The following is a 19501-nucleotide window of genomic DNA, read 5'->3' as shown; positions in this document are numbered from 1 at the left end:
ATGTGAGCTTAACAGCCATATATATGACAACTAGAATGATGTAGCAGGGACTAGAACAATAGGCTTAAGTGTAGGAAATTGAGCTTAAATTTACAACATCTAGAGCTACGAGCAAATGAGTTTTCATTATATAACCATCAGCTGAAGGCATCAATGGCTGACAAAGTAAAATAAAAGATCCCACATTTTTACTTTAATGTACATATTTTTCTAAACAATTACAATCATCTGGTCTGGGACAAGGTTTCTCTGTATCACAGCCCTGGCCATCCTGGAACTCATCTGCAGACCATTCTGGCTTCCAACTTATAGAGGCTGGCCTACCTCTGCCTCTCAAGTCCTGGGATTAAATGCTTGAGCCACCACAACCTGCGAAGATAATATTTTTATTGGACTATTTGCAAAACAAAATCAAGATACATAAAAACAAATGATAATGCACTTGTTTGTTTTGTTATTATGCTTAAGTGCCAGACAAAAAGTAACTTAGGGAAGAAATTGTTTATTTTATGTGACAGTGCCAAAGGACCCACTTATCCATTCTGGTAGGGAAGACTATGAGTCAGTCTGTCATTCAACATCAGTGGTTAATTGAATAAAAGTGTTCCTTATAGACTCATATTTTGGGATTCTTGGTCACCAGTTAGTGCAACTCTTTGGGAATAATTAAGACATGTGACCTTGTTGGAGAAGGTGTGTTGCTGGGCTTGGCTTTGAGGTTTCAGAATCTCTCATTGGGCCCAGTCTCTCTCTCTCTCTCTCTCTCTCTCTCTCTCTCTCTCTCTCTCTCTCTCTCTCTCTCTCTCTCTCTCTCTCTCTCTCTCTCTCTCTCTCTCTCTCTCTCTCTCTCTCTCTCTCCCAGGTTGTAAAGTTTTTAGCTGCTGCCTCAGCACTATGCTTGTCTGCTTCCCATCACGATGGTCGTGAACTAACCATATGAAACTATAAGCAAGGTCCCAGTTAAATTCTTCCTTTTACAAGAGTTGACTTCATCATGGTGTGTCCTCGGAGACATATAACAACATATAAGACAGCAACCCACAGGAACCGTACTTCATCCACATGACGGAGAGAGTAGGGCCAGATAATGGGGCCTGACTACAAACCCTCAAAACTTTCCACAGAGACAAATTCCAGAAAAGATGACAATCTGAAAATTCCATATGCCTCCTGAACAGCACCACTGAGCTGAGACAAGGTGAGAAATATATGAGCCCATGAGCGTATTTCTCCCTAGAGGACATGAGTTCATATCTAATCAGGATAGGAAATATGATAAATATGGCGGTTTTATGACTATAATAAGTGTCTGTTCTATGTATTCTAAAAACCAAGCTTATGATTTAAAGGATTAGCAAGGAAGTTTTCCTTTGTAGAGTTATTTGAAATATTTCCTAAAGGAAATAAGGCAAGATCAAAGAGAAATCTTCATAAAGAAAAGATTCTAATGTAAAAAACAAACAAACAATAACAACAACAACAACAACAAAACAGCTGCCTCTCCTGGAGCTGCCTGTGTGCTCCTTCAGTGTGGAGCTGCCTGTGTGCTCCTTCAGTGTGGACCTGGTGTCTCTTTTGTGAAGTGGCAGTTGAGGAGACTCTGGCGTTTGCCATGGCCGACGAGAAACCCAAGGAAGGAGTCAAAACTGAGAAAAATAATCATATTAATTTGAAGGTGGTGGGGCAGGATGGCTCTTTGGTGCAGGTTAAAATTAAGAGGCATACACCACTTAATAACCTAATGAAAGCCTATTGTGAATGACAGGGTTTGTCAATGAGGCAGATGAGATTCCGGTTTGATCGGCAGCCAATCAGTAAAACAGACACACCTGCACAGGTGGAAATGGAGGCTGAAGACACGATCGATGTGTTCCAGCAGCAGACAGGAGGTGTCTACTAAGAAGGGAACCTGCTACTTTTCCAGAATTTTGTTATAGACCAAAAATACATTCGCAATTGGAAAGCCGCAATTTGGTTCCACCACATCCTGACTACTACAGTATAGTTTTCTCTATTCTTTCATTTCCCTGTCCCCGTTTCTTTATTGTACATAGAGTAACTGGTGTATGTGCACAAGCATATTGTGCTTTTCTTTCTTTCTTTTTCTTTCTTTTTTTCTTTTCTTCTTTCTTTCTTTCTTTTTTTTTTTTTTTTTTTTTTTTTTTAAACTAAATGGCCCATGTCAATCATGATTGACATCAGATGGAGGTGGTCTGGGGAAAGTACTGGCTCTGTGCAAATATCCCCCTACTCCATTAGAGGCATGCTCATTCAGCTCTTATCATTATATTCCATGAAGATATTTTGCCCTCAATGTTTTAACAAAAGAACCCAAACACAAAATCCTTGCATACCTTGTTCGATTGGAGATTTTTAATGTTTTTCATTTATCATTGTAAAACCAAAGACAATTTTATAACTTTTTTATACATAGCTGTTAAGTAGAGATAAATTACTCTTGAACAAAATGATCCTAGATAGTTTTCCCTTCAAGATAAGCATCTTGTTGTTTAAATAAACTTCTTCTTTAAAATGAAAAAAAAAGGAAAAAACAAAAACAACAAAACCTCTCTCTTACACATACATATATTTGTTTGAGGGTGACAGGCAAGGAAGGCAGAGCCTGCTGCTGGCAAATGCTGAGAAGGAAAGGGATCAGTTGAATAAAGGTTATGCCCACAATATCTATCTATAAGTTAACAAAAGTTACAAAAAAATATTGCCATGTTTCTTTAGCATAACGCTAGTAGTAGATTTTCCCTAGTACCTATAACTTAAATTTGACATAAAGAGCCTCAGAATCTTCAGTACTTTATCAATGCCAGGTATGGGTTCCATCTCATTGAGTGGGCCTTAATTCCCTTCAAACCCTGATTGGTTACTCCTCTAACTTGTGTACTTTACTACTGCTTTGGTATATCTTTTAGGCAGATCTCTGTCATAGGTCACAAGGGTTGTACCTGGGTGGCATGGATGATTTATTCTGTCTTCTAGTAGAAAGCATACATTAAAGAAGCCAAGATGTACTTCAGTAGCAAGAGAGAAAATTAATTGTACAAATAAAGATGGGATTTAGCAATTTTGAAAACTAGCTAGCAAGGGGTGACAGTATAGAGCTGTGGCTTGAAAGCATACTGATAAGAGAAGCCAGTCTGATAACATTCCTAATATTATGCTCTTATGTAATTTGAAAAATAAAACAAAATGACAATAAATTAAATTAGTATTTGTAAGTTTTCAGGATGTGATTTAGAGAAAAAAATGTTACAATTATTTACAATCGCTGTCTGGTCTTTTATATTTCATTATTGTATTATATTATGTAAAAAGCTTATCATGATGAATTTGCCAAATTCATCAAAACGTATAATTGAAACATACCAAAGCACATACAGATATTTTCAAATTTATTAAATGTTCTCATGAATTCCAGTAGGATTGGTATATATGCACATGGGTGAAGAAAGAGCTGATACCTTGGGCATGGACCACAAATAGAAACCTCATCCCTGCAATAGACTGATTCTGCTTCCTTCAACAGCTGTGTTCTTCCTGTAACTCCTCAAATAGGGGTGAGCTGCATCAACTCTCACTTGACCCATTGTATAATGTTAAGTGGTTTCATCTCATAAAAATCTTACATAGACTACCACAGGTATTGGAATTGTTGAAAATTTAAACAACTTTTAAATTGTGTTCAAATTTAGCACCAAATTTTCTGAATTATTTTATTAAATAAGAGTTTTTAAATTTTTGTTTATATTGCTTGTACTTCTAGAATGGGCCAAATCCTGATGGAGAAAGTGTCTTACTATACAACTCACACTGACATTAGCGGTTGCTTCCAGCTCCTCAGTACACTTACAGTCAGTTAGCCCAACCCTTGAGCTGATATCTCACTCACTGGTTGTACATGGTGTCCGCTCAGCTCTTTCTCATTCGTACCTTCAGTTATGTTCTTGTTATTGGATTTGAATTATGTTAATTTAAAAAACAATTTTTTTATTTTTTTTTATTCTTTTTTTTCTTTTTTTTCCTCATTTTTTTTATTAAAGATTTCCATCTCCTCCCCCTTCCCTCCCCTCCCTTCCACCCATACCCCCACTCCACCCCTCTCCAAGACAAAGAGCCATCAGGGTTCCCTTCACTATGTTAAGTCCCAGGTTCTCCCAGCTCCCCCTAAGTCCAGGAAGGTGAGCAACCAAACTGACAAGGCTCACAGTGAGCCCATCTATGCTGTAGAGTTCATGTTCATTGCCATTGTCCTTGGTTTCTCAGTCCTCCTCCACCGTCAGCCAAATTCAGAGAGTCCGTTTTGGTCCCCTGTTCCATCAGTCCCATTCCAACTGGACTTGGTGGTCTCCCGTTAGATCTGTCCCACCGTCTCAATGGGTAAACGCACTCCTCACGGTCCTGACATCCTTGCTCATGATCTCCCTCCTTTTGCTCCTCAACGGGACCTTGGGAGCTTTGTGTAACATCTACTCATGTTACAGTGCTCTTCCATTTAGACAGCAATATTGTTAGAACCAGAGCTTCATCCAGTTTTTCAATCACTTTTGTCAATTGAAAGAAATATGAAAAACTTTCATTTCCAGTACAGGGCATTTAGTTTCACATGTGCCTCGGTATCTACCATTCAATATTAGTTACATACTGTGATAACACTGTAATCTTCACATTACTTATTGAAACAATATTCTTACAGTGATTAAAATATCTGTGATTCAATTAAATATCCTAATCATTGTGAATATTTTTATGTAGATTCTAATATATTTTGTTACTCAGTAAATGTTACTAGATTCTCAGGAAATCTTGGCAACTAGTTAGCCTAATATGAAGCTTATTAATTCCTTCTCATTTTGAGATTAATATCTATGTAAAGCAAACAACATTTTCAGTAAAATAAAAATGTGTAATGCTTTTCAACTGCTTTGTTGAATTTACAGTTTGAAAAGACAGCTATTATATGTGTGTGTACAATCCTTTTAACTGGAGGAAGTGATTTTAAGTATCAAAATCATATATAAAATAACTCTAGTTATACATATTAAAATAAAAGCATCCATTGTTTTCCAGTTTTGAGGTTCTGTTTTTCAATATTTATGGATGTTCCATTATGATGAGACTCTTTTTGGTGTATCACTAACCCCATTCAAGAATGATATTTTACAAATTAATCACTACTGGACAAATGTGTTGCTGTTCTACATTCAGAATAATATGACTAGAATCATGGTTTACAGAAATAATTGACTATCAACATTTGATACCTAAATGTAAGCAATCAAAGCCTTGATCCAGAAAATAGTTTGATTTCTGAATTAAAGATGAATAAAATTATCACTTCTTGCAGCTTAATAATACACCAAATTCTATAAGAGTTTAATGTGCATTTCTTTCATATTTGTGTGATTGCATTGCTGTTAATAGTATATCATTTTATTGTCAACAACTAAGCAATTGGAGCATGATTTACTTTCATGTTTGATATAAGAACTGAAAGAACTTTTATAATTTTCTTTGCAAAGGTTTTCAGAAATTAACCAGCAATAAGCAGGAGCGAAAAGGACACAAAAAGTTATTTGTGGCATACAGGCAAAAGTTATAGGACAGTGGGTACACAGTAATCCACTGAGGTTTATATGCTTAATACCTTTCACAAAGGAGAGAGAAAGTCAGTCACACAGAATGGCGGAAAGCTTCCAGTGGCAATGAAAGGGATAAGGTGTCTAGGAAGTGGACACGGCTCTGCCATTGATGTTTGCTTATGACAAAGTCTTGCTTAGTTGTGTTTAAAGTCTTGAGTCTTTGTTCTTGCAGTATGAGTTTACTTTATGAAGCTGCAAAGGGTAGAGTCAGGAGAATTTTGTTGTTCTTTCCAAAATCCATATCTTTTCAGATAAGGGATCATCAGAATAAAACTAGTTAAACTTGCAAGGATCTTGAAGCCTTAGTTCAAATTCATCTGTGTGACATGTAGCCCGTTGATGTGGAGAAATTTTGCCTTCTTGTGAAAATACAGGTGGCTATGCAAATGTATCAAGGAGTTATTAGATAAACATGTACTTTACATAAACGTTTTCAGTTTATAAGGTTGGAGCTTTATTCACTCATTATTCATCATTCATTATCCTCAGGTGGAGATGAGATGTTCATTCAGTCTCTACTTTTTTAGCAGAAAATTAGTTATGTTCATATTTTATGGGCTAGAGAATGCTCAGGTCAGTCCTGAGCTTTGTTCAGAATCATGCATGTTAAATTTTACAAAAATATTACTTTTTAGAAAAAAGGCTATTAGAAAATACCCCCTTGGAAAGTTAAATTGCTTTTGTTACTTGATTTTATACCAGCAAAAGGAAAGTAAACTAAGAAAACCACAAACTTCCCTTGAATGAAGAAAGATGCATGAAGATACAAGAATAAAACATAAAAGAGAAAATATTGGTTACACTGGTTTTCATGTTATCAATGTATATTTTATAGCCACAGCTATATTTGTCTTATATAATTTACAGGGGAAATAAATACAACTTATTAATTATAGAGATTTATTTCATAAATTTTTTCCTAGTCAATATAAATATATTGCATGTTATCCTACTGGAAGTTTTCAACAAGAATTACTTGTAAATATTGACAAATTCATAAAAAGTATTTTGAATTTCTGGTATAAATATAAAGTAATGACTGGGATACATTATGGGTAGTGCCAAACATGCAAGTGTAAAAAATCTTTAACTTAAATAAGTTATATTTTTTGAAATAATCATTAAAGTATTGTTGAAAAAATTACAATTTGGGGTCATGTGCTTAACTCTGGATTGACAATAATTCATGAAGAAACACTCCCATCATTGATCACTCAAACATTCTTCCCTGACGATAGATATAATAATGATAAGTGGGAAACAGTACTAGGATTTAGGGGAAGATATTGAAAACCACCTTTAAAAACATTAAAAGAATGAGATAGCATCTGGGTGGTGGTGGCGCATGCCTTTAATCCCAGCAATCGGGAGGCAGAGGCAGGCGGATCTCTGTGAGTTCAAGACCAGCCTGGTCTATAAGAGCTAGCTCCAGGACAGGCTCTAAAGCTGCAGAGAAACCCTGTCTCGAAAAACCAAAAAAAAAAAAAAAGAATGAGATATCAATCTTCAAAATAAAGAACCAACTCTCTACTCTGTGACTATAACATTTAATTTTAAAACAGTTTTCAAAACTAGACCATATTCATACCTCTGCTTGCTGCACAAATGTATACTAGAATTCCATGCAGTCATAAGAAACATATTTTCAGCCATATTTATATACACAAATATGAATTTAATGTCTATAATTAACTAGCTATAAATTATCTGATAGAAATAGACTTGAATCAATTAGAGTCACTTTCACAGATTCTTAAATTTAGCTTTTCTAAGTCATTTTGATTAATAGAACTACTGGTTATATTTGTTTTTAAATTTTTAGTAATGACTGTAAATTAATAAAGGGAACTATATCAATATTTAAAACATAACGTGTGATTCTGCCCAAATTTTACTTTTATTTTAACCTCTCTCTCCCTCTCTCTCTCTCTCTCTCTTTCTCTCTCTCTCTCTCTCTCTCTCTCTCTTCATTTATTTATTGAGAGAGGGACCAGAGTTAAGGCTGACCCAATTCTTGCTTTGTAAACTAAACTGTCCGTGAACTCACAGAGATTCAATTTCATTTGCCTACTAAGTATAGGGATTGAAGGAGCATATCACCATTCTTGGGTTACAGTTTTGCCTATAAAGGAAAAAATGGAATGAGGCTTAGATTGAGAGATTCATTTAAACATTGTAGAAATAGAGACATCATATAGTTTTATATTATAAGAAGGTTTTGTGTTTGGGTATAAGGCATGAAAGTGGTATAACTGACAGCCAGTTGATTAAATAAACATAAATGTGATTTATTTTTAGATATGTATATTTATATGTATGTAAAGCATACTATGGAAATTATATTTTTCAGATATAATGTCTTGTGCTTCATGCCTATAATATTAAACCAGGGAAAAGTTAAAAATAAAATCAGTGAGCTGTTAGTAATGCAGAGCGGCTGCTTTTACAACTGCATGCCCAGTGCTTTCAATTTCAAATGAAAGAAGCATCTCCGAAGCATTTATTCATAAACTGGAATAGATGGGTGCAATTAAAATAAATTGGTTGGCATGGGTTAATTAATTTTTTTCATACATTTTTGAATGAACCTCTCCTTCCAGCACAGGTTATAATTTCAGTCAACAGCATTCTCTATAGAAATGTCCACGGGGGCTTGATGGTGAATAGGCATTATTTATCCCTGTCATTTCCAGACTTCAGAATCACGTTACACAAATCATTAATATAGTTCTCCATTACACCCTTCAAACTCCTAATTTAAAAATTCCATTTCTGTGTGGTAGACATTGGGTCATGAATATGGAAGGGCTTCACCAAACTTCACTTGAAATTCACTTAGTTTTCGATGTTCTTGACTGGGAGGCTAGCAGAAAGAATCTTGTCAAGAAAAGCTGTGTAAGGCGAGTCTTCACCGTGAGAAATCTTCCTCACCGTGAGAAATTTCTTTTACGCAATGTTCTCAGTTGAATCATGATTTATTTCACAGTTTTAAATGACAATAATTATCTTCCAAATTTTTGTCTCTCCTGTTGTGTGACTATGAATTTTATAACTATTTGCCTTGTCACAGTTTGAACAAGTTCCTCTCGATTCAAACAGGGCCGAGTTCAAGAGAGTTACCATTTTAAAAAGTTATTTCTTCTTAAATCTAAGGCACTCACAGTATTTAGACTCTTATCATTTTACTTTTTGGAATAATATATATATAAAAACATTGGCTCTCCTAAGGATACATGGTATTTTTGAGAATTTAAATGTTCCCTAATTGTGGCTTGAGAAGTGGACCAGCACTTAAGAACACTGTCTGATATTCCAGAAGACATAGGTTCATCCTACCCCCCCCCCACAGGAAAGCTAAAAACTATTTTTAACTCTAGTTTTAGAGTATCTGATACCATTTTGTAGCCTTTACAACACTACATATTCCTTGTCCACAGACATACATGTGTTAGGGAAAACATCCATGTACATAAAATAATAAAAGAAGTCATTTATAAAACTATCTGAATATACTATTGTATTATTTTTATAACTATAATACTTGATGCATAAATTATTTAGTATCACATGACTGGATTATTTTACTTTCAGGAAATTATATAAATAATGAAATGGAAATATCAGCAATTTAAGAAAATGGTTATTTAGAATATAAAAGGAAGATATAATTAATTGAACTAAAGATCAAGGAATATATATGCCTCTTATATACATAAAGTACTCTATGTTGTTTTATATTGTGATTATAATGATATAAATATAACAAAATAAAAGGGATAGATATGCATATTTCTGTGTTAATATGCCTCTTATTCACATTATTATGTGGTGTTTTGGCCTTTAAAATCATTAAAGAAGGAAATTTCCTCTCTATCATCTCTTTTACCTTCTAAAATTATTTATGATAAGTTACCAATATATGACTTATCTAATGTTTTAAATCCCAAGTGAGCTTTACAAATTTACATCATTCCAATAGAGGTTATATTTAGTCTTTTGTAAAAATCTTCCCAATGTAGCATTTCCCTGTTTTTCCTTTTAATTTCTCAGTTGAATTTAAATATATGTGTACAGTTGTTATTTTTAAAATGAAGGTGCTCTCACTATTCTTTCCTTCTCCATCATTTGCTTTCACTGGGGTTCCTAATTCTCTCCTCAGCCATAGTCTGATTCACGTTCTAGTTTTCAGATGTCATCATTTGTTCTTGTACAATTACTGAGTGTGTTCCTTTGTATTTCCTAGTCTCATTCACCATTTCAGTGGTTCTTTAACACTAATACTTGTATACAATGTCTTAATAAATAGTGTATTGGTACCCATGGAAAGCATTGTAAATTAATGTAATTCCTTAAAACATCTGTTTAAAAGATCAGAATATATCAATTATCAAGAGAAATATAAATTCAGAATCCCATCTGTGGTTTAGTAATATAAGGATTAAGGAATATTTGAATTGGGAGTAAATTAATATTATTGGATGTGTCACCAAGAATGCTCTGTAGCAGACTGCTCTCTGAGTATAAATGAGACATGTACTTAGTTCGGTGTGGATGGTGGTTCTGCACTCACATGAGATTGCTGGGACTCCAGACAGAAGCCCAAAGAGAGCAACAAAACTGGGAGAAGTAAAGGGTCCTTTTCTCTCACCATGTGTAACTGAGAGAGATATTTCTTCCCCGTAGACATGAGAACTCTAGACTTCTCAGGCTATGGGTGCCAAATGTTTCACCAGCAGGCTTTCCACACTTTCTATCCTGGACTGGACCATAGTACTAGTTTTCAGAGCCTCTAGGATATAATCTAGCCATAGGAGTCTCAGCTTCGGTCATCACAGCACCCACTTTTCCTAACGTCTATTTTCCCTCTTCCTCCTTCTTCTCCTGTCTATTTTATGCCCCCTTTCTCTAACTATCTCAAAGATTATTTTGTGTAGTACCGTGAGTCATGTACAGGTCATGAACAAGGAAATGATTCTGCTAAAACTAAATGGATCTCAAACCAAACTGAAAGTCATGAATATGGGAGTGGGACTGGTAGGGAGAAAGAGCAGAAGGAATGACAATGTTGAGAAGGAAATGAGCAAGTGTATAGGTAACAGAGGAATTTGTGTGTATTGAGCACATGTATGAAACTTTCAAGGAAGAAACTTTATTCAGAATAGAACTAGAAATAATGTTCTCTTCATCTGGTACGTAAGAAAATAATGAGACTCTAAAATTTAATAACTTAATGCCTACTATACTATCTCTCTCATAAAACACCTAACCAATTCAGGTTAGCAACTTATTTTTTCATCAGAATTACAAGAAAAAATATTCTTAATATAATTTTGTATGTTTTCATCTCTCCAGCTTGCATGTCTCCTTTTATTAACCATAATCATGTAACAGTACATGTGGTTTTTTATTGATTTTATTGAGCTATACGTTTTCCACCCACACACAAGAGGCAGAATGAGAAAACAGGAAGTAAGGTCAAACTACAAAACCTCAAGCTATATATCCTTCAGTCTTAAGACTTAAGGCTTCACCTCTTAAAATCCCATGACCTCCCTAAACAGCTGCACAAATTTGGGACCAACTGTATAAGTACAAAAGCTTGAGAGAACTTTATTTACATCACCGGAAGTGGTATACAGTAGAAATGTAATCCTCGATGTAGCTTCAAGATTGATAATATTGACAATGTAGTTTTTTGTTTGTTTGTTAATTTGTTTTGTTGTTCTTTTGTTTGTCCAATCCTAGTACTAGAAAGACAATGCTATGGTGAAAATGTAAAGAAGAAATGTGATAACAGGAAAATTTGCTGTGCATAATCCATCATTAGATAAATAATCCTGGTTACGGGTTATCTGTCGTAAATATCCTTTGTTTATGGATTAGAAAACACATAGTAATGAAGACTGTTAGTCTCTGGAGAGTAATTTGGGGAGTTTCATTATTTAGGTTCCTTCTGCTATAAGACACCCTAAAACAGCTGGAAATCAAATCTCTTTTCCTAGTAAAACAATGCATGCTGGAGCCAAAAATATTACATGTGGAAAACCATTATGTATGGTGCAGAGCTGTCTTTACTCTGCCCAAGTATTCTCATTTCATAGATTATTAGCAAAGAAAAATCTCAACCAAAATAATTTTAAAATTGTATCTGATGTGTTAATACACTTTGTTTTAAATCACTGTATGAGTTTCAGATCTGCTGAGAAACTGAAACACACAACACACACACACACACACACACGCACATGCACACGCACACACACACACACACACACACACACATTAAGGCAAATTAGCTGATACAATATTTGTGGAGCATTTTAAAACACTCCTTCCTAAAGTTAAAAGTAGCCCTTTGACTCAGGAAATAAAATATTTCTCATTCCCAGGAAAACTGAAACGGAGAACACTGACAAAGTCATCTCAATCCAAACATAAAAGTAATTAGCAATTGGTGGCCAAAGAAGCTCTCCAGCAGACCTGCCTAAAACACACTGGCCAACTTGTAGAACTCATTTCGCCTCCTGAAGAGAAGCAGGCGTTTACAGCTGCTGTGAATCATTACCTTCAATTAGAAGGGTCTTTTAGTGATGCAGCTGTCTCTTGGTTATTCCTTTCCCATACCTATTCTCTGATAAGTAACTGCAGTAAACTCACACATATGAAATTTGTACTGTGATAGACTCATTACTTTGGGCTGTCATTGGTGTACTGTTTGGGATATCTCTTTACGTTATCTACAGAAATTTCACACAACAATATAGAGAAGAAAATCAAGAATTTGAATCAGCAAGCAAGAGACCAAGAAGATTAGAGGATGGTGTTGTTTTTTAACAGCAGACATTAAATCTTTTAATTGCTCTGTAAATGAGTTTATCCAAACCTGACAGGGAATTATTGAATTAAATTTGATACTGGAGCCTTGGAGCCTGTGGGATGCCCCTCAGGTTGTTTCCAGATGACAAAAGGTGACCTTGCCTGCCCCTTGTTGATCTCCTTTCATTAGCTCAATGCAAGCCTTCAGCCTTTGTCACACCTTCTGCATACTCAGTAGATTGGAGCCTTCTATGTGGATTATCTCTAGAAAAATCATTGTGTCTAGGAATTCCTTGTCTGAAACCGTTTTTCAAATGCCCTTGCTTACCACAATTGAAACATGATATTTTGATTTTTCTTAAAATGTTCAGAAATTAATTTTCCTATGAGAGTGTCCTCATAAACATGAAAGGCAATTATCAGCTGTATTTCTAATCTAATCATTTATTGGTTATGATTTTACATTTAAATATCTAATCACCATTTTGCATTCTGTTATTTATTTATTTATTTATTTTTTTGGTTTTTCGAGACAGGGTTTCTCAGTGGCTTTTGGAGCCTGTCCTGGAACTAGCTCTTGTAGACCAGGCTGGTCTCGAACTCACAGAGATCCGCCTGCCTCTGCCTCCCGAGTGCTGGGATTAAAGGCGTGTGCCACCACCACCCGGCTTCCATTTTGCATTCTGAATTTGCATTCTCAAAAGCCAAAGACTCAGTTAATATTTTTCTGACTTCTATATCTGATACTATTCTATTTGCAGCTTAAGTCAATCTTTGCAAAAAGTCACTGGAAGCTTCTTAGGGGCCTGTGTAATTTTATTAAATGATTCAGATCTCCTTTCTGATTCTTAAGTCTTGTACCAGCATTTACACCTGTTAAATAACATAGTACCAAGGTGTCGTTCAAGCTGCCTTTGCGGTTTAGTATATTGGCCTTAATCTAGAAATTGATCTTGGGAAACAGTAATACCTCTAGCCCTATTATACTGTTCTATAGCCCTACTTTCATCTTTCCACCATGTTTCCCATTGTAACTGAATACCACCTTCAGACACTGCTGTGGACAAACCTTTCCAATCTTGGGGGATAATTCTGCTCTGAGTGGCCCATGAATTTACCATTGCTTCACATAAGTCATTTTATACCATATAAAATGACTGTTCCCTTAAATTTCTACAGGATTCTATTTGACTTCTTGATAACCTTGATGGCGCCTATTGTCTGCTGGTAGTTCTTGTAGACTAGGGTCTGTTTTCTAGCAACCGTGGGGAGTCCCTCTTCAGTTTCGCCGAGTAGTGGTACATACTTGTCTAAAGTCTTCTGTCAGTGTCTGTCTTTTTGTTTGCATTTATAAGTCTTTCTAAAGCTTTTATCCTATCAATCTAATTATCATATTTGGCATAATTATCAAGCCGATTTTCATATTTGGCCCCAAATACAATTATGGCTATTAAGGATAAAATATGAATTACCAGACAGATAGCAATTATAATCAGTATAATGTCATTCTAAGTTAAGTCATTTATCTTTTCATTTTCTGCATTTATTTCAAGCCATCTAATTACACTATACAGGATCCTAACCCCCTGTGTTATGGTATTTCCCGTCCTTAGTATGGGAAAGATTTTTCCTTTTAATTTTATTTAAGTCTCTCCTGGAGGACTTTCCAGGTGTCTTACCAAATCTGATGGCTCCTCAGTTTGTTCACTATTAGTGTGAATTCTCTGTCTGTGTGGTCATGCCCCATATTGAGTGGCAACTCTTGTTTTTAACAAAATTTCATTTGATTTTTATTTTTTTTTTGTTTTTTTTTTGTTTTTTTTTTATTATTTTTTAAAAATTTCCATCTCCTTCCCTCCTCCTCCCCCCTCCCTCCCCTCCTTCTCCCCCTTCTCTCCCCTCCTTCTCCCCCTTCCCTCCCCTCCCCTCCACCCATACCTCCCCTCCCTCCCTCTCAAGGCCAAGGAGCCATCAGGGTTCCCCACTCTATGCTAAGACCAAGGTCCTCCCACCTCCCCCCAGGTCCAGGAAGGTGATCGACCAAGCTGAGAAGGCTCCCACAGAGCCCGTCCATGAAGAACAATCAGAGCCCAGAGCCATTGTCCTTTGCTTCTCAGTCAGCCCCCGCTGTTGGCCACACTCAGAGAGACGGGTTTGGTCGCATGATCCATCAGTCCCATTCCAACTGGAGTTGGTGATCTCCCATTAGTTCTGTCCCACCGTTTCCATGAGTGAACGCACCCCTCTCGTTCCTGACTTTCTCCCTCATGTTCTCGCTCCTTCTGCTCCTCATCGGGACCTTGGGAGCTCAGTCCAGTGCTCCAATGTGGGGCTCAGTCATCCTCCCCATCTGTCGCCAGCTGGAGGTTCCCTCACGGTCCTGACTTTCTTTCTCATGTTCTCTCTCCTTCTGCTCCTCATCAGGACCTTGGGAGCTCAGTCCGGTGCTCCAAGGTGGGGCTCTGTCATTTTTTATAAAGAGACTTGGCAGCTTGATGCATGGGTGAAAACCTTCTAGCTCCAGAAAGCAGAGGAAGCAGCTAGATGATCTTCCTTCTTTGCTGTGGTCCCCCAAAATCTCCCTTTCTCCTCGACCTTCTCAAACAAACAAACAAACAAACAAACAAACAAAAAACCCTCTAACATGCCCCTCCCTTCTACTTCCTGTGTGTCTTTCTATGCATCCTCCTCACCTCCTCTTACTCTGTATGCTTTTTTTCTTGTTCACATCTTGTCAACTGGTTACTTGCTCCACCTCTTTGACCTATAGTTGACTGTATTTCATTCTGTCTACAATGACCAAAAAGTTCTAGGATTAAAGGTGTGTGCTAGGGTGCTCGGGTTGAGTCACACCACAATTAGAAACAGGTTTTCCTGTTTTTTTTAAGGCCTTCTTGATATTCACAGACTGATCAAATATCCTGCAACAACAACATGGCTCCATTCTTGAAATAGCAATAGGATCAGTCATGGGCACACGTGTCAAACATGCTTACACCCTGACTGCAAGGAAGCTAGTTCCTACTTCACTTCTCTCCTTCACTATTCGTAAGTTATAGGAAGGTTTTTTTTTTTTTTGTTTTTGATTTTTTTTCATTTTCCTCTTTAAGAAAAGAAAGGAACTCATGATGTAGAATTTTACCAGAAACCAACTGACAATTTTCTCAATCACACATGGAAAGTTCCTTTAAAATTTCAAGAAGAGGAAGTTAAAAGAAGAAGCATCATCTATAGACATGCATGAGCACCTTTTGACCAATGCAAAAAATTAAAAAACACACAATGTTCTTTCTTGCCCTTCCACTGTCATTCACCAACTTGAGTTTCCTGATCATTGTGCTTTTGGCTCTTCTCCCTTTTTTAATCAGTTACCCCCTTTAACCTGAGAATTCATACTCCAGCTAAGGCTTTATTTGTAAATCCTCTAGAGTGTTGCATGGGTCTTATTCTGAAGACCTGAATGGGGAGAGGGAGCATACTGTGTTCTCAGGGTCTGAGCACAAAATTTACAGGACACTGAAGAACACTATCAACACAGTGAGTCAGACAACAGTCATCCTGTGCTGCCTTTAATACGTTTACACCTTCAGTGTATACTCTGAGGCCAACACACACTGAGGAGTCTTGGCTCATACTATAATTCAAACGCACATGTGTCTACACATTTCTCACAGCATACATGGAAACTCTACTTACTCAAATAAATGGGCATGTTTTGCTACAGCCAGGTGAACATAAAATTAAGAAACATAACAGCAGCTCCACAAAAATGTCTAGATATGAGGCAGTAATGGTTGTAATTTTATGTCAGTCAGTAAAGATTGTGCTTGCTGATCCATAGTGTCAGGGAGAAGCAGAAAAGTGAAGAAAATAGCATTAATTTTTCTTTTGAAATACATGAGAAAGAGAGCTGCAACTTCAAGATAATTTGTCAACAAAAGCAAGATATCAAATGTGTAAATTTATCAATCTGAAAAAAATTAAAATGTAAAACTACTTAACAACAGCAATAAACTGTCTGTGAACAGCCTCAACAAACACACAGCTTTCCAGGGTTGGGGCATGGGGATGTAGAAATATAAGTAAAGAATACAAAGACATGTGAAAAATAATAAAACAGAAACCTTAGAATAGTACTAGGAGGGTGTTCCAGTGAATACTGTAATCCTCATCTGTGTTTAATTTTTCATATGCTTTTATACCTTAATACAAAAGGAGGAAGAAGGCAACAAAAGACTTCTTTAACATAGTACAAAGACAACTCCAACAGTTAATAGCTTTAAAACTTTGGAGACATTAAGTTTGTTTCAAGGAGGCCACTTATTTGCCCCTGCAGCCCAGGAACAAAATAACCACATAGAAATTGTATTAATTAAAACACTGCTTGGCCTATTAGCTCTAGCTTCTTATTGACTAACTCTTACATCTTAATTTAACCCATTGTATTAATCTGTATATCACCACGAGGTTGTGGCCTACCAGCAAAGTTTCAGAACATCTATCTCCAGCGGCAGATCCGAGGCGTCTCTCTGACTCCGCCCTCTTTCTCCCAGCATACAGCCTAGCTTTTACCCCCTAGTTCTGTTCTGCCCTTGCCATAGGCTCAAAGCAGTTCTTTATTCATTAACCAATAAAAGCAAGACATAGACAGAAGGACCTCCCACACTATAAGTCATTAGCATTCTGTTGTTTAGGCAGCAAGGTCACTCTAGACCAAGTATCTTGAATGCAGTCAGCCCTCAGGTAACCTCCTAGTATAATAGAAGAAGCAAAAACACCTTTGCCTACTCTTACCATCTGTCAGGATGGAATGGATATACTTGTATGAGCCATCTTAATGTCAAAAGTGCCAAGTAATAGCATCTTGAGTCAGGACATATAGCTACACTTGTTATCAACCATTTTGAGCAACCTCCAAACTCTCTGACCCTCAGACAAGGTAGAAATAGGGTCCCATATTGGGGTCTCCGTAATAACTTTTAAATATCGTTATTGAAAATGTTCTTCTAAGTATAACCCCTAAAAAGTTCAAATTATCTACACTTATTAAGATGTATACTTAAGGAAACAATACGATAATTGAGCAAATTGAGGCATCTGGCAAGTTTTGTGTCCCCAGTGTGTTCTCGAAGTAAAGGACATAGGCAGAATTTTTAGCGCTCTACGGGCTGTGTCTGGAAGATTAGCATTCTGCCATAACCCAGCTCAGCACACGCTCTAATGTCTTAGCATGTCCCCTGCTGAGGCTAACACTACTCTTGCAGACACAGTTGAAGTGTTGGACAGGTGACAACACTTTATTTCTTAGCAAGGAACAGCAGATTATGACACCCCTGCTCTTTTTTCTTTCTCTCCAAGCTAATACCTAGCACAAAAAGCCCGCCCGAGGGAATTTATTTTTAGTAGCAAGTTAATCTTTGCTCACAATTTTCTATCTCTTGACAATTAACAGTGTATTACAACAGAGAAAAATGTTTTTTTTTTTTTTAAGAATTTCTCCTACTTGATTAAAATCACATGTATAACTTTATGTTGTACTCCAGGAACACCCATATCCTGGCCCAAGCTCTCCTGTGTGTCAGTTCAGAGAATCCTGCCAACAGTTGATGAATGATTCTCCCTGCAAATGCTCTGGCTGAGGAGCCCATGAAAGTCATGGAAACTCCAGTATCAAAGTTGTAAGGCAAAACCCTGTTTGTGTCAGTTCGGTAAATCTCTAGGATGTCATTCAAACTTCATACTCTAAAAAATTGAGTGGTGTCTGTATGATAACTTCTTCAAAACTTAAAACTATTCTCCAACTAATTTTCCCAGAAGACATAAGTAATTTTTCCTACTTATGTCAATATTCATTGAAAATTTAGATTCTGGTCAATATGCATGCAGTATGTGTGTGGGCACTTGGATAATATGTGCATTTTAGAATGATAAAACCATATATGTGTGTGTGTGTCTGTTTGTGGTGTGTTCGTGTGTGTATACTATTTTACTTTTATTATTCTTTTTTTCCTCTCTCTCTTAGTTATTTTTCTATTGCTGTTATAAAACCCTGTGACCAGAACAACTTAAAGAGTAAAGGGTTTATTAGTTACGTATTCTTCCATAGGGATAAGCATCTGGCATGCTGGAGAGAAATGGCAGCAAGAAGTCATTCTAGTAAGAGCAACAGGAACTTGACAGCTCACATCATGAACTATTAGCATTAAATAGACTGAACTAGAAAGAATTATAGTCTTCTCTCAAAGCCCACCTTCAGTGACACACATCCTCCACAAGGTCACTCCTACTATGTTTCTCCAAACAGCATCACTCACTCTGGTCTTCAGATCCCATTTCTTCAGATCATAAAAGAAATCATTCTCAAGTCATCATACTTGCTATCAAACTAGGGTTCTTATACAACACACACACACACACAATGGACAAAAGACCTGGACTTTAATCATAGTAGCATTCATTTTAAATTCAAAGGGAAATAGGTACTACCAATAAATGAATCCAAAATAAAAATGGAACACATGTAAACACATGTAAATATAATCTAGAATAATAGCTGACAAACTAAAAATTATTTCGATGTTTAAAAATATACTTTGCCTTAAATAATCACACCGCTATTCTGTGTGATTATTTCAGGGCTAAGTTAGCTGGGCGGCCAGGACAAACAAGTGGCTTCTTGCAGCAAACATACATGGAAGAGAATAAGGCAATGCATGAATAGAATATTGGTAAAAGAAAATAAAAGTTAACAGCATTGTGAACATGTGTGTTTACATTTTTTCATATGGCTGAAATTTTTATCTATTACCTAAAACAATCACTGTAAGGATTTCAGCAACATATACTACCTTTTTTTTTTTGTACTGTGTGAATAAAACAGAGGACAGAGATTTGGGGACATTTTCAGAAATATTTCAAGCAAGATTTTTCTTTTTTTTTTCTTTTTTTTTCTTTTTTTTTTTTTTTTTTTTTTTTTTTTTTTTTTTTTTTTTTTTTTTTTTTTTTTTGGTTTTTCGAGACAGGGTTTCTCT

At 36.3% G+C, this 19501-nt stretch overlaps 1 pseudogene; it reads left to right on the top strand.

The window, feature by feature from the left end:
• Positions 1-1612: 1612 nt before the first annotated feature.
• Positions 1613-1900, top strand: LOC119810457 (annotated as a pseudogene).
• Positions 1901-19501: the final 17601 nt, after the last annotated feature.

The sequence above is a fragment of the Arvicola amphibius genome, chromosome 3 (genome assembly GCF_903992535.2).
Source record: "Arvicola amphibius chromosome 3, mArvAmp1.2, whole genome shotgun sequence".
Lineage (NCBI taxonomy): Eukaryota > Metazoa > Chordata > Mammalia > Rodentia > Cricetidae > Arvicola > Arvicola amphibius.
This window is presented reverse-complemented; position numbering and strand designations above follow the sequence as displayed.